Source organism: Triticum urartu, chromosome 6A, assembly GCF_056163025.1.
Source record: "Triticum urartu cultivar PI428250 chromosome 6A, HENAU_Tu73, whole genome shotgun sequence".
Classification (NCBI taxonomy): domain Eukaryota; kingdom Viridiplantae; phylum Streptophyta; class Magnoliopsida; order Poales; family Poaceae; genus Triticum; species Triticum urartu.
In genome coordinates this window covers 427,592,109-427,608,381 of record NC_141878.1, presented here as the reverse complement: position 1 = coordinate 427,608,381, position 16,273 = coordinate 427,592,109, and the positions used below count along the sequence as shown (strand labels likewise).

General features: G+C 39.9%; 1 pseudogene; it reads left to right on the top strand.

The window, feature by feature from the left end:
• Nucleotides 1–606: 606 nt before the first annotated feature.
• The window catches only part of LOC147965531 (uncharacterized), a 90,617-nt pseudogene continuing 74,950 nt past the window's right edge, over nt 607–16,273 (top strand).

Here is a 16,273-nt window from a genome sequence, read left to right as displayed (position 1 = left end):
CACACCGCTCACTCTGGTGAAAGGAATTATAACCTTGGAGCGATTGCTGCACGCAGACTTCAGCACAATGCTTAAAGTGGCTGGTTCTATGGTGGAATTTATGCCACACACCTAGCACGAGAGGTGGGTGTCTCACCTTTGCCCTTTGATCCTATCCTACCCACTCGGTATTTATATTTTGATGCCTTGAAAGATCATAAAATTCACAAGGGAATGGCTAATAACTTCACTTATAATTTGTTGTTTAACCAATCACATGTTGTGGACACATATTTGCCTGCGCCTGCTCTCTTTGATTATCACTACAAAACCAATACCGTTACTTTTGCTATCATTATCGCTACTATCATATTACTTGCTACTAAATACTTTGCTGTAGATATTAAGTTTCCAGGTGTAGTTGAATTGACAACTCAGCTACTAATACTTGAGAATATTCTTTGGATCCCCTTGTGTCGAACCAATAAATTTGGGTTGAATACTCTACCCTCGAAAACTGTCGTGATCCCCTATACTTGTGGGTTATCAGGACTATTTTCTGGCGCCGTTGCCGGGGAGCATAGCTCTATTATTTGAGTCACATGGGATTTATATCTGCTGATCACTATGAAGAACTTGAAAGATAAAAGAACCAAGATTTTTCCCTCAACTACAAGGGGAGGTAAGGAACTTCCATCTAGCTCTGCACTTGATTCACCTTCTGTTTTGAGTAAACTTGCGACACCTACTCCTTCTATTCATTCTGATATGTCGCATGTTATTGATGGTGCCAATTCTGCTTTGCATGATACTTATGATGAAACTACTTCTATGCTTGATAATATTGTGCCACTTGGTGAATTTCTTGATGAACAACTTGCTAGGGTTAGAGAGAATGAACTTATTGAAACTGATAATATTGATGAAAGTGATGATGAAGATTCTCCCCCTAGATATGAATTGCCTGTTGTTCCTGAGGGTTATGTTATGGATGAAGAAACTGCTAGACACTTCTTAGCTTGCAATGATAGATATGATCATAAGAAATTATTAGTTAAGCTTAAAGAAAAGTCTTTGAATGCTAGAATGAAATATGACCCTGCTTTTGCTACTTCACCTATCTTTATTTCCGATAAGTATTATGATTTCTCTGTCGACCCTAAGTTAATTACTTTGGTTGAATCTGATCCTTTTTATGGCTATGAATCTAAAACTGTTGTGGCACATCTTACTAAATTAAATGATATAGCCACCCTCTTCACTAATGATGAGAAAACTTGCTATTACTTTATCCTTAAGTTGTTTCCATTCTCATTAAAGGGTGATGCTAAAACATGGTTTAATTCTCTCGATCCTGGTTGTGTGCATAGTCCTGAGGATATGATTTATTACGTCTCTGCTAAATATTTCCCCACTCATAAGAAACAAGCTGCCTTAAGGGAAATATATAATTTTGTGCAAATTGAAGAAGAGAGTCTCCCATAAGCTTGGGGGAGGCTTCTCCATTTACTTAATGCTTTGCCTGATCATCCTCTCAAGAAAAATGAAATACTTGATATCTTTTATAATGGACTAACTGATGCTAACAGAGACCACCTAGATAGTTGTGCTGGTTGTGTTTTCAAGGAAAGAACTGTCGATCAAGATGAATTTCTATTGAATAATATGTTGAGTAATGAAAATTATTGGAAACTTCCTGAACCAACACCTAAGCCAAGTCCGAAGAAAAGGGGTATTCTATTTCTCAATCCGGAAGATATGCAAGCGGCAAAGAAATCAATGAAAGAAAAAGGTATTAAAGCTGAAGATGTTAAGAATTTACCACCTATTGAAGAAATGCATGGTCTTGATAACCCGACACAGGTAGTAAAGGTAAATTCTCTCTATAGATTTGATAAATGTGAAGTCCCATCTACTAAGTTTTCTAGCCAATGCTTGGATGAGTTTGATAATTTTATGGTTAAACAAGAAGAATTCAATGCTTATGTTGGTAGAAAATTGAAACGAAATGCTTATATGATTGAACACTTGAGTGATTATATGTCTAGAGTTAAAGGTGAACTTAAACTCATTAGTAAACATGCTTCTATGGTTACCACTCAAGTAGAACAAGTACTTAAAGCTCAGAATGATTTGCTCCATGAATTAAATAATAAGAAAAATGATCATGTTGTTAGAGTTATGACTAGAGGGGGTAAAATGACTCAGGAACCTTTGTAACCTGAGGGCACCCTAAGAGAATTGAGCAAGATTCTCAGAGAACTAATGTTGATGCACCTAGTTCTTCTAAGAAGAAGAAAAACAAAAATGATAGGACTTTGAATGCTTCTAGTGAACCTGTTGTTGACACACCTGAGAACCCCAGTGATATTTATATTTCTGATGCTGAAACACAATCTGGTAATGAACATGAACCTAGTGATAATATTAATGATGATGTTCATTGATACGTCCATTTTGCATCATGCTTTTATATCGATATTTATTGCATTATGGGTTGTTATTACACATTATGTCACAATACTTATGCCTATTCTTTCTTATTTTACAAGGTTTACATAAAGAGGGAGAATGCCGGTAGCTGGGATTCTGGGCTGGAAAAGGAGCAAATATTAGAGACCTATTCTACACAGCTCCAAAAGTTCTGAAACTTCACGGAAGACGTTTTTAGAATATATAAAAAATACTGGGCGCAAGAAGTTCACCAAGGGGGCCACACCCTGCCCTCGAGGGTGGGGGCGCGCCCTACCCCCCTGGGCGCGCCCCCATACCTCGGGCCCCCTGGTGGCTCTCCGAGGTCCATCTTCTGCTATATGAAGTCTTTCGATGAGAAAAAAATAATAAGCCATCTCCTCGGACGAAACTCCGCCGCCATGAGGCGGAACCTTGGCGGATCCAATCTAGGGCTCCGGTAGAGTTGTTCTGTTGGGGAAACTTCCCTCCGGGAGGGGGAAATCATCGCCATCGTCACCACCAACGCTCCTCTCATCGGGAGAGGGCAATCTCCATCAACATCTTCACCAGCACCATCTCCTCTCAAAACCCTAGTTCATCTCTTGTGTCCAATTCTTGTCATTCTAGTTTTAGACAGATTCTGTTTTTTGATGCATAGTTTGCTTGTTTTGATGAAACTACCAATTCATATCAGTGGATTAATCCATGAAAAAGTTATATTATAGTAGACACAATGCAAAAACAAAATATGAATTGGTTGGCAACAGTATTTAGAGTAGTGATTTGCTTTATTATACTAACGGACCTTACCGAGTTTTTTGTTGAAGTTTTGTGTGGATGAAGTGTTCGATGATCGAGAAGGTCTCGATGTGAGAAGAAGGAGGAGAGGCAAGAGATCAAGCTTGGGGATGCCCGAGGCACCCCAAGTAAATATTCAAGGAGACTCAAGCGTCTAAACTTGGGGATGCCCCAGAAGGCATCCCCTCTTTCTTCAACAAGTATCGGTATGTTTTCGGATTCGTTTCGTTCATGCGATATGTGCAATCTTGGAGCGTCTTTTGCATTTAGTTTTCGTTTTTCTTTTATGCACCATGCTGGTATGAGGTAGTCCTTGGTTGATTTATAGAATGCTCTATGCACTTCACTTATATCTTTTGAGTATGGCTTTATAGAATGCTTCATGTGCTTCACTTATATCATTTGAAGTTTGGATTGCCTGTTTCTCTTTACATAGAAAACCGCCATTTGTATAATGCTCTTTTGCTTCACTTATATTTGTTAGAGCGTGGGCATATCTTTTGTAGAAAGAATTAAACTCTCTTGCTTCACTTATATCTATTTAGAGAGATGACAGGAATTGGTCATTCACATGGTTAGTCATAAAATCCTACATAAAACTTGTAGATCACTGAATATGATATGTTTGATTCCTTGCAATAGTTTTGAGATATAAAGATGGTGATATTAGAGTCATGCTAGTGGGTAGTTTTGGATTAGTAGAAATACTTGTGTTGAGGTTTGTGATTCCCGTAGCATGCACGTATGGTGAACCGTTATGTAACGAAGTTGGAGCACGAGGTATTTATTGATTTTCTTCCTTATGAGTGGCGGTCGGGGACGAGCGATGGTCTTTTCTACCAATCTATCCCCCTAGGGGCATGTGTAGTAGTACTTTGCTTCGAGGGCTAATAAACTTTTGCAATAAGTATGTGAGTTCTTTATGACTAATGTTGAGTCCATGGATTATACGCACTCTCACCCTTCCATCATTGCTAGCCTCTTCGATACCATGCATTGCCTTTCTCACCTCGAGAGTTGGTGCAAACTTCGCCGGTGCATCCAAAGCCCGTGATATGATATGCTCTGCCACACATAAACCTCCTTATATCTTCCTCAAAACAGCCACCATACCTACCTATCATGGCATTTCCATAGCCATTCCGAGATATACTGCCATGCAACTTCCATCATCATCATATATATGACTTGAGCATTCATTGTCATATTGCTTTGCATGATCCTAAGATAGCTAGCATGATGTTTTCATGGCTTGTCCGTTTTTTGATGTCATTGCTATGCTAGATCATTGCACATCCCGGTACACCGCCAGAGGCATTTATATCGGGTCATATCTTTGTTCTAGTATCGAGTTGTAATATCGAGTTGTAAGAAAATAAAAGTGTGATGATCATCATTATTAGAACATTACCCCAGTGAGGAAAGGATGATGGAGACTATGATTCCCCCACAAGTCGGGATGAGACTCCGGACAAAAAAAAGAGAAAGGCCAAAAAAAGAGAAGGCCCCCCCCCAAAAAAAATAAAAAAATAAAACAAAATGAGAGAAAAAGAGAGAAGGGTCAATGTTACTATCCTTTTACCACACTCGTGCTTCAAAGTAGCACCATGTTCTTCATATAGAAAGTCTCTTGAGTTATCACTTTCATATACTAGTGGGAATTTTCATTATAGAACTTGGCTTGTATATTCCGATGATGGGCTTCCTCAAATGCCCGAGGTCTTCATGAGCAAGCAAGTTGGATGCACACCCACTTAGTTTTCAGTCTGAGATTTCATACACTTATAGCTCTTAGTGCATCCATTGCATGGCAATCCCTACTCACTCACATTGATATCTATTGATGGTCATCTCCATAGCCCGTTGATACGCCTAGTTGATGTGAGACTATCTTCTCCTTTTTGTCTCCTCCACCATCATATTCTATTCCACCTATAGTGCTATGTCCATGGCTCACGCTCATGTATTGCGTGAGGGTTGAAAAAGCTGAAGCGCGTTAAAAAGTATTAACCAATTGCTCGGCTTGTCATCGGGGTTGTGCATGATGTGAATATTTTGTGTGGTGAAGATGGAGCATAGCTAGACTATATGATTTTGTAGGGATAACTTTCTTTGGCCTTGTTATTTTGAAAAGACATGATTGATTTATTAGTAGGCTTGAAGTATTATTGTTTTTATGTCAAATTATAGACTATTGCTTTGAATCACTCGTGTCTTAATATTCATGCCATGATTAGATTACATGATCAAGATTATGCTAGGTAGCATTCCACATCAAAAATTATCTTTTTTATCATTTCCCTACTCGAGGACGAGCAGGAATTAGGCTTGGGGATGCTGATACGTCTCCGTCGTATCTGTAATTTTTGATTGTTCCATGCCAATATTCTACAACCTTCATATACTCTTGGCAACTTTTTATACTATTTTTGGGACTAACATATTGATCCAGTGCCCAGTGCCAGTTCCTGTTTGTTGCATGTTTTTTGTTTCGCAGAATATCCATATCAAACGGAGTCCAAGCAGGATAAAAACCGACGGAGATTTTTTTGGAATATATATGATTTTTGGGAAGAAAAATCCACGCGAGACGATGCCCGAGGGGGCCACGAGGCAGGGGGCGTGCCCCAGGGGGGCAGGCGCGCCCCTGACCCTCGTGGCCACCCCGTCAGGCAGTTGACGCCCTTCTTTCGCCACAAGAAAGCTAATATCTAGATAGAGATCGTGTTAAAATTTCAGCCCAATCGGAGTTACGGATCTCCAGGAATATAAGAAATGGTGAAAGGGCAGAATCTGAGAACGCGGAAACAGAGAGAGACAGATCCAATCTCGGAGGGGATCTCGCCCCTCCCACGCCATGGAGGCCAAGGACCAGAGGGGAAACCCTTCTCCCATCTAGGGAGGATGTCAAGGAAGAAGAAGACGAAGGGCCCCCCTCTCCCCTTCTCTTCCAGTGGCGCCGGAACGCTACCGTGGCCATCATCATCACCGCAATCTTCACCAACAACTTCACCACCATCATCACCAACTCTTCCCCCCTCTATGCAGTGGTGTAACCTCTCTTTTACCTGCTATAATATCTACTTAAACATGGTGCTCAACTCTATATATTATTTCCCAAGGATGTATGGCTATCCTATGATGTTTGAGTAGATCCGTTTTGTCCTATGGGTTATTTGATGATCAAGATTGGTTTGTGTTGCATGTTTTATTATTGGTGCTGTCCTATGGTGCTCTCTGCATCACGCAACCGTGAGGTATCCCCGTTGTAGGGTGTTGCAATACGTTCATGATTCGCTTATAGTGGGTTGCTGATGTCTACTACACAACCTTCTTCTTGTAGACATTGTTGGGCCTCCAAGTGCAGAGGTTTGTAGGACAGTAGCAAATTTCCCTCAAGTGGATGACCTAAGGTTTATCAATCCGTAGGAGGCGTAGGATGAAGATGGTCTCTCTCAAGCAACCCTGCAACCAAATAACAAAGAGTCTCTTGTGTCCCAACACACCCAATACAATGATAAATTGTATAGGTGCACTAGCTCGGCGAAGAGATGGTGATACAAGTGCAATACGGATAGTAGATAATGGTATTTGTAATCTGAAATAATAAAAACAGAAAGGTAGCAAGTGATAAAAGTGAGCATAAACGGTATTGCAATGCGTGGAAATAAGGCCTAGGGTTCATACTTTCGCTAGTGTAAGTTCCCTCAACAATACTAACATAATTGGATCACATAACTATCCCTCAACATGCAACAAAGAGTCACTCCAAAGTCACTAATAGCGGAGAACGAACGAAGCGATTATGGTAGGGTACGAAACCACCTCAAAGTTATTCTTTCGAATCAATCCGGTGGGCTATTCCTATAAGTGTCACAAACAGCCCTAGAGTTCGTACTAGAATAACACCTTAAGACACAAATCAACCAAAACCCTAATGTCACCTAGATACTCCAATGTCACCTCAAGTATCCGTGAGTATGATTATACGATATGCATCACACAATCTCAGATTCATCTATTCAACTAACACAAAGGACCTCAAAGAGTGCCCCAAAGTTTCTACCGGATAATCACGACGAGAACGTGTGTCAACCCCTATGCATAGGTTCCCAATGTCACGAAACCCGCAAGTTGATCACCAAGACATACATTAAGTGTTCTCAAATCTTTAAAGACTCAATCCGATAAGATAACTCCAAAGGGAAAACTCAATTCATTACAAGAGAGAAGAGGGGGAGGAGAAACATAGGATCCAACTATAATAGCAAAGCTCGTGATACATCAAGATTGTATCATCTCAAGAACACAAGAGAGAGAGAGAGAGAGATCAAACACATAGCTACTGGTACATACCCTCAGGCCCGAGGGAGAACTACTCCCTCCTCGTCATGGAGAGCACCGGGATGATAAAGATGGCCACCGGTGAGGGATTGCCCCCTCTGGCAGGGTGCCGGAACGGGTCTAGAATGGCTTTTGGTGGCTACGGAGGCTTCTGGCGGCGGAACTCCCGATCTAATCTCTGTTCTGGAAGTTTTAGGGTATATGGAGTTATATAGGCAGAAGAAGCACGTGAGGGGAGCCACGGGGGGCCCATGAGGCAGGGGGCGCGCCCTAGGGGGGTGGGCGCGCCCCCCACCCTCGTGGGCAACTCCTGTATCTTCTGACATGGGGTCCAAGTCCATCAGGTGTGTTTCCTTCCAAAAATAACTTCTCCAGTTGATTTCGTTCCGTTTCGACTCCGTCTGATATTCCTTTTCTTCAAAACACTGAAATAGGCATAAAACAATAAATCTGGGCTGGGCCTCCGGTTAATAGGTTAGTCCAAAAATAATATAAAAGTGGATAATAAAGCCCAATATTGCCCAAAACAGTAGATAATATAGCATGGAGCAATCAAAAATTATAGATACGTTGGAGACGTATCAAGCATCCCCAAGCTTAATTCCTGCTCGTCCTCGAGTAGGTAAATGATAAAAAAGATACTTTTTGATGTGGAATGCTAGTTGGCATAATTTCAATGTAATTCTTCTTACTTGTGATATGAATATTCAGATCTGAAAGATTCAAGACAAAAGTTCATATTGACATAAAAATAATAATACTTCAAGCATACTAACTAAGCAATCATGTCTTCTCAAAATAACATGGCCAAAGAAAGCTATCCCTGCAAAATCATATAGTCTGGCTATGCTCTATCTTCACCACACAAAATATTTAAATCATGCACAACCCCGATGACAAGCCAAGCAATTGTTTCATACTTTTGATGTTCTCAAACTTTTTCAATCTTCACGCAATACATGAGCGTGAGCCATGGACATAGCACTATAGGTGGAATAGAATGGTGGTTGTGGAGAAGACAAAAAGGGAGAAGATAGTCTCACATCAACTAGGCGTATCAACGGGCTATGGAGATGCCCATCAATAGATATCAATGTGAGTGAGTAGGGATTGCCATGCAACGGATGCACTAGAGCTATAAGTGTATGAAAGCTCAAAAGAAACTAAGTGGGTGTGCATCCAACTTGCCTGCTCACGAAGACCTAGGTCATTTTGAGGAAGCCCATCATTGGAATATACAAGCCAAGTTCTATAATGAAAGATTCCCACTAGTATATGAAAGTGACAACATAGGAGACTCTCTATCATGAAGATCATGGTGCTACTTTGAAGCACAAGTGTGGTAAAAGGATAGTAGCATTGTCCCTTCTCTCTATTTCTCTCATTTTTTTTATTTTTTTAATTTTTATTTGGGCCTTTCTCTTTTTTATGGCCTCTTTTCTCTTTTTTTATTTGGGCTTCTTTGGCCTCTTTTATTATTTTTATTTTTATTTTCGTCCGGAGTCTCATCTTGACTTATGGGGGAATCATAGTCTCCATCATCCTTTCCTCACTGGGACAATGCTCTAATAATGATAATCATCACACTTTCATTTACTTACAACTCAAGAATTACAACTCAATACTTAGAACAAAATATGACTCTATATGAATGCCTCCGGCGGTGTACCGGGATGTGCAATGACTCATGAGTGACATGTATGAAAGAATTATGAATGGTGGCTTTGTCACAAATACGATGTCAACTACATGATCATGCTAAGCAATATGACAATGATGGAGCGTGTCATAGTAAACGGAACGGTGGAAAGTTGCATGGCAATATATCTCAGAATGGCTATGGAAATGCCATAATAGGTAGGTATGGTGGCTGTTTTGAGGAAGGTATATGGTGGGTGTATGATACCGGCGAAAGGTCCGCGGTATTAGAGAGGCTAGCAAAGGTGGAAGGGTGAGAGTGCGTATAATCCATGGACTCAACATTAGTCATAAATAACTCATATACTTATTGCAAAAATCTACAAGTTATCAAAGCAAAGTATTACGCGCATGCTCCTAGGGGGATAGATTGGTGGGAAAAGACCATCGCTCGTCCCCGACCGCCACTCATAAGGAGGACAATCAATAAATAAATCATGCTCCGACTTCATCACATAACGGTTCACCATACGTGCATGCTACGGGAATAACAAACTTCAACACAAGTATTTCTCAAATTCACAACTACTCAACTAGCATGACTCTAATATCACCATCTCCATATCTCAAAACAATTATCAAGTATCAAACTTCTCATAGTATTCAACACACTCATAAGAGAATTTTATTATTCTTGAATACCTAGCATATTAGGATTTTAAGCAAATTACCATGCTATTTAAGACTCTCAAAATAATATAAGTGAAGCACGAGAGTTCATCTATTTCTTCGAAATAAAACTACCACCATGCTCTAAAAGATATAAGTGAAGCACTAGAACAAAAACAAAACTACTCCGAAAGATATAAGTGAAGATCAATGAGTAGTCGAATAATTATGCAACTATGTGAAGATTCTCTGACATTTAATAATTTCAGATCTTGGTATTCTATTCAAACAACAAGCAAAGCAAAATAAAATGACATTCTAAGAATGGAAAACATCATGTGAAGAAGCAAAAACTTAGGATCAACCGATACTAACCGATAGTTGTTGAAGAAGAAAGGTGGGATGCCAACCGGGGCATCCCCAAGCTTGAGATTTTGTGTCTCCTTAATTCCTCTCATATCACGGTCTCCCTAAATCTCAAAAAGCTTCATCCACACAAAACTCAACAAGGACTCGTGAGATAAGTTAGTATAAACCATTGCCAAAACCTTATCATACTCTACTGTAGCAAATCACTAAAATTATTATTCAACATTGAATAATAAATGCCTCTGCATATTTAATAGTCCAATCCTCAAATAGAATCATTAAAGAAGCAAACATATGCAAACAATGCAAACATAACAGCAATCTGCCTAAACAGGATAGTCTGTAAAGAATGCAGCAACATCCATACTTCCCTAGCTCCAAAAATTATTAAAGAAAATTCCCACTGTAGTAAATTTATCAGAGCTTAATATTCAAAAGGTTTCAACATTTTATCACATTCTGACTTTTCTAGGGAATTATTCCAACAGCGGTGAACTTTCTGTTTTCAAACAGAAACATGTGGACTTCTAAAATAGGCATAGTAAAGACTATCAATGCCACTTTTATTGAAATAAAAGATGCAAAAAATTTTTCTAAATAAAAGCAAGAAAATACTAACAAAATAAATTGACGCTCCAAGCAAAACACATATCATGTGGTGAATAAAAATATAGCTCCAAGTAGAGTTACCGATGAACGAAGACGAAAGAGGGGATGCCTTCCGGGGCATCCCCAAGCTTAGGCTCTTGGTTGTCCTTGAATATTACCTTGGGGTGCCTTGGGAATACCCAAGCTTAGGCTCTTGCCACTCCTTATTCCATAGTCCATCGAATCCTTACCCAAAACTTGAAAACTTCACAACAAAAACTTAACAGAAAACTCGTAAGCTCCGTTAGTATAAGAAAATAAATCACCAATTCAAGGTACTGTAATGAACTCATTCTTTATTTATATTGGTGTAATATCTACTGTATTGCAACTTCTCTATGGTTTATAAACTCTTTTACTAGCCATAGATTCATCAAAATAAGCAAACAACACATAGAAAACAGAATCTGTCAAAAACAGAACAGTCTGTAGTAATCTGGATCAAACGTATACTTCTGGAACTCATAAAATTCTCAAATAAATTTCTGGACCTGAGGAATTTATCATCTTCAAAAAGAATTAACTAAATATCACTCTCCAAATAAAAATGGCAGCAATTCTCGTGAGCGCTAAAGTTTCTGTTTTCTACAGCACGATCGCAAAGACTTTCCCCAAGTCTTCCCAAAGGTTCTACTTGGCACAAACACTAAACAGAGGCTAGATGAATTATTTATTACTAAACAGAAAAAAATCAAGGAACAAAAATAAAGTTGGGTTGCCTCCCAACAAGCTCTATCATTTAACGCCCCTAGCTAGGCACGATGATTTCAATGATGCTCACAAAAAAGATAAGAATTGTAACAGAAAGAGACCGTCATGAAGAATATGACTAGCACATTTAAGTCTAACCCACTTCCTATGCATAGGGATTTTGTGAGCAAACAACTTGTGGGAAAAGGAATCAACTTGCATAGGAAGGTAAGACAATCATAACTTCAAAACTTTAAGCACATAGAGAGGAAACTTGATATTATTGCAATTCGTACAAGCATAAGTTCCTCCCTCATAATAATTTTCAGTAGAATCATGAATGAATTGAACAATATAACCAGCACCTAAAGAATTCTTTTCATGATCTACAAGCATAGAAAATTTACTACTCTCCACATAAGCAAATTTCTTCTCATGAATAATAGTGGGAGCAAACTCAACAAAATAACTGTCATGTGATTGAAAATTAAGATCAAGATGACAAGTTTCATGGTTATCATTATTCTTTAAAGCATACGTGTCATCACAATAATCATCATAGATAGGAGGCATGCTTTCATCATAATAAATTTTCTCATCAAAACTTGGGGGACAAAAAATATCATCTTCATCAAACGTAGCTTCCCCAAGCTTGTGGCTTTGCATATCATTAGCATCATAGATATTCAAGGAATTCATACTAACAACATTGCAATCATGCTCATCATTCAAATATTTAGTGCCAAACATTTTATAGATTTCTTCTTCTAGCACTTGAGCACAATTATCCTTTCCATCATACTTACGAAAGATATTAAAAAGGTGAAGCGTATGAGACAAACTTAATTCCATTTTTTGTAATTTTATTTTATAGACTAAACTAGTGATAAAACAAGAAACTAAAAGACTCGATTGCAATATCTAAAGATATACCTTCAAGCACTCACCTCCCCGGCAACGGCGCCAGAAAAGAGCTTGATGTCTACTACACAACCTTCTTCTTGTAGACGTTGTTGGGCCTCCAAGTGCAGAGGTTTGTAGGATAGTAGCAAATTTCCCTCAAGTGGATAACCTAATGTTTATCAATCCATAGGAGGCGTAGGATGAAGATGGTCTCTCTCAAGCAACCCTGCAACCAAATAAAAAAGAGTCTCTTGTGTCCCCAACACACCCAATACAATGGTAAATTGTATAGGTGCACTAGTTCGGCGAAGAGATGGTGATACAAGTGCAATATGGATAGTAGATAATGGTATTTGTAATCTGAAATAATAAAAACAGCAAGGTAGCAAGTGATAAAAGTGAGCGTAAACGGTATTGCAATGCATGGAAATAAGGCCTAGGGTTCATACTTTCGCCAGTGTAAGTTCCCTCAACAATACTAACATAATTGGATCACATAACTATCCCTCAACATGCAACAAAGAGTCACTCCAAAGTCACTAATAGCGGAGAACGAACGAAGCGATTATGGTAGGGTACGAAACCACCTCAAAGTTATTCTTTCCGATCAATCCGTTGGGCTATTCCTATAAGTGTCACAAACATCCCTAGAGTTCGTACTAGAATAACACCTTAAGACACAAATCAACCAAAACCCTAATGTCACCTAGATACTCCAATGTCACCTCAAGTATCCGTGGGTATGATTATATGATATGCATCACACAATCTCAGATTCATCTATTCAACTAACACAAAGGACCTCAAAGAGTGCCCCAAAGTTTCTACCGGAGAATCACGACGAGAACGTGTGCCAACCCCTATGCATAGGTTCCCAATGTCATGAAACCCGCAAGTTGATCACCAAGACATAGATCAAGTGTTCTCAAATCGTTAAAGACTCAATCCGATAAGATAACTCCAAAGGGAAAACTCAATTCATTACAAGAGAGAAGAGGGGGAGGAGAAACATAGGATCCAACTATAATAGCGAAGCTCGCGATACATCAAGATCGTATCATCTCAAGAACACGAGAGAGAGAGAGAGAGATCAAACACATAGCTACTGGTACATACCCTCAGCCCCGAGGGAGCACTACTCCCTCCTCGTCACGGAGAGCACCGGGATGATGAAGATGGCCACCGGTGAGGGATTGCCCCCTCCGGCAGGGTGCCGGAACGGGTCTAGATTGGCTTTTGGTGTCTACGGAGGCTTCTGGCGGCGGAACTCCCGATCTAATCTCTGTTCTGGAAGTTTTAGGGTATATGGAGTTATATAGGCAGAAGAAGCACGTCAGGGGAGCCACGGGGGCCCCACGGGGCAGGGGGCGCCCCCTAGGGGGGTGGGCGCGCCCCCCACCCTCGTGGGCAGCTCCTGTATCTTCTGACATGGGGTCCAAGTCCATCAGGCGTGTTTCCTTCCAAAAATAACTTCTCCAGTTGATTTCGTTCTGTTTCGACTCCGTCTGGTATTCCTTTTCTTCAAAACACTGAAATAGGCATAAAACAACAAATCTGGGCTGGGCCTCCGGTTAATAGGTTAGTCCCAAAATAATATAAAAGTGGATAATAAAGCCCAATTTTTCCCAAAACAGTAGATAATATAGCATGGAGCAATCAAAAATTATAGATACGTTGGAGACGTATCAGTTGCGTGAGTGACTGAAACACAAACCCGAGTAAAGGGGTTGTTGCGTATGGGATAAAGAGGACTTGATGCTTTAATGCTATGGTTGGGTTTTACCTTAATGATCTATAGTAGTTTCGGATGCTTGCTAGAGTTCCAATCATAAGTTCATATGATCCAAGTAGAGAAAGTATGTTATCTTATGCCTCTCCGTCAAATAAAATTTCAATAATGATTACCGGTCTAGTTATCGATTGCCTCGGGACAAATAACTTTCTCGTAACAAAAAGCTCTTTACTAAAACTAACTTAGTTGTGTCTTTACCTAAACAGCCCCTACTTTTTATTTACGTGCTCTTTATTATCTTGCAAACCTATCCAAAAACACCTACAAAGTACTTCTAGTTTCATACTTGTTCTAGGTAAAGTGAACGTCAAGCGTGCGTAGAGTTGTATCGGTGGTCCATAGAACTTGAGGGAATAATTGTTCTGCCTTTAGCTCCTCGTTGGGTTCGACACTCTTACTTATCGAAAACTGTTGCGATCCCCTATACTTGTGGGTTATCAGCAGGGTGCCGGAACGGGTGTAGATTGGTTTTCGGTGGCTACGGAGGCTTCTGGCGGCGGAACTCCCGATCTATTGTGCTCCCCGTAGTTTTTAGGGTATATGGGTATATATAGGAGGAAGAAGTACGTCGGTGGATCTCCGGGCTGTCCACGAGGCAGGGGCATGCCCAGGGGGTGGGCTCCCCCCCACCCTCGTGGGCATCCTGGGACTCCTCTGGTCCATCTCCGATACTTCGTGGGCTTCTTCTGGTCCAAAAATAAGTTCCGTGAGGTTTCAGGTCAATTGGACTCCATTTGATTTTCCTTTTCTGCAATACTCTAAAACAAGGAAAAAAACAGAAACTGGCACTGGCACTGGGCTCTAGGTTAATAGGTTAGTCCCCAAAATCATATAAATGCATATAAAACATCCAAGGTTGATAATATAATAGCATCGAACAATAAAAAATTATAGATACGTTGGAGACGTATCAGCATCCCCAAGCTTAATTCCTGCTCGTCCTCGAGTAGGTAAATGATAAAAACAGAATTTTTGATGTGGAATACTACCTAACATATTGATCCATGTAATTCTTTATTATGGCAAGAATATTCATATCCATAAGATTCAAGACAAAAGTTTAATATTGACATAAAAATACTTTGAGCATACTAATAAAGCAATTATGTCTCTTCAAAATAACATGGACAAAGAAAGTTATCCCTACAAACTCATATAGTCTGGCTATGCTCCATCTTCACCACACAAAGTATTGAAATCATGCACAACCCCGATGACTAGCCAAGCAATTGTTTCATACTTTTGGTGTTCCCAAACTTTTTCAATCTTCACGCAATACATGAGTGTGTGCCATGGATATAGCACTATAGGTGGGATAGAATGGTGGTTGTGGAGAAGACAAAAAGGGAGAAGGTAGTCTCACACCAACTAGCCATATCAACGGGCTATGGAGATGCCCATCAATAGATATCAATGTGAGTGAGTAGGCATTGCCATGCAACGGATGCACTAGAGCTATAAGTATATGAAAGCTCAACAAAAGAAACTAGTGGGTGTGCATCCAACTCGCTTGCTCACGAAGACCTAGGGCATTTTGAGGAAGCCCATCATTGGAATATACAAGCCAAGTTCTATAATGAAAGATTCCCACTAGTATATGAAAGTGACAACATAGGAGACTCTCTATCATGAAGATCATGGTGCTACTTTGAAGCACAAGTGTGGTAAAAGGATAGTAGCATTGCCCCTTCTCTCTTTTTCTCTCATTTTTTATATATTTTTATTTGGGCCTTTTCTCTCTTTTTTTGGCCTCTTTTTTTAGTCCGAAGTCTCATCCCGACTTGTGGGGGAATCATAGTCTCCATCATCCTTTCCTCACTGGGACAATGCTCTAATAATGATGATCATCACACTTTTATTTACTTACAACTCAACAATTACAACTCGAAACTTAGAACAAAATATGACACTATATGAATGCATCCGGCGGTGTACCGGGATGTGCAATGACTCATGAGTGACATGTATGAAAGAATTATGAACGGTGGC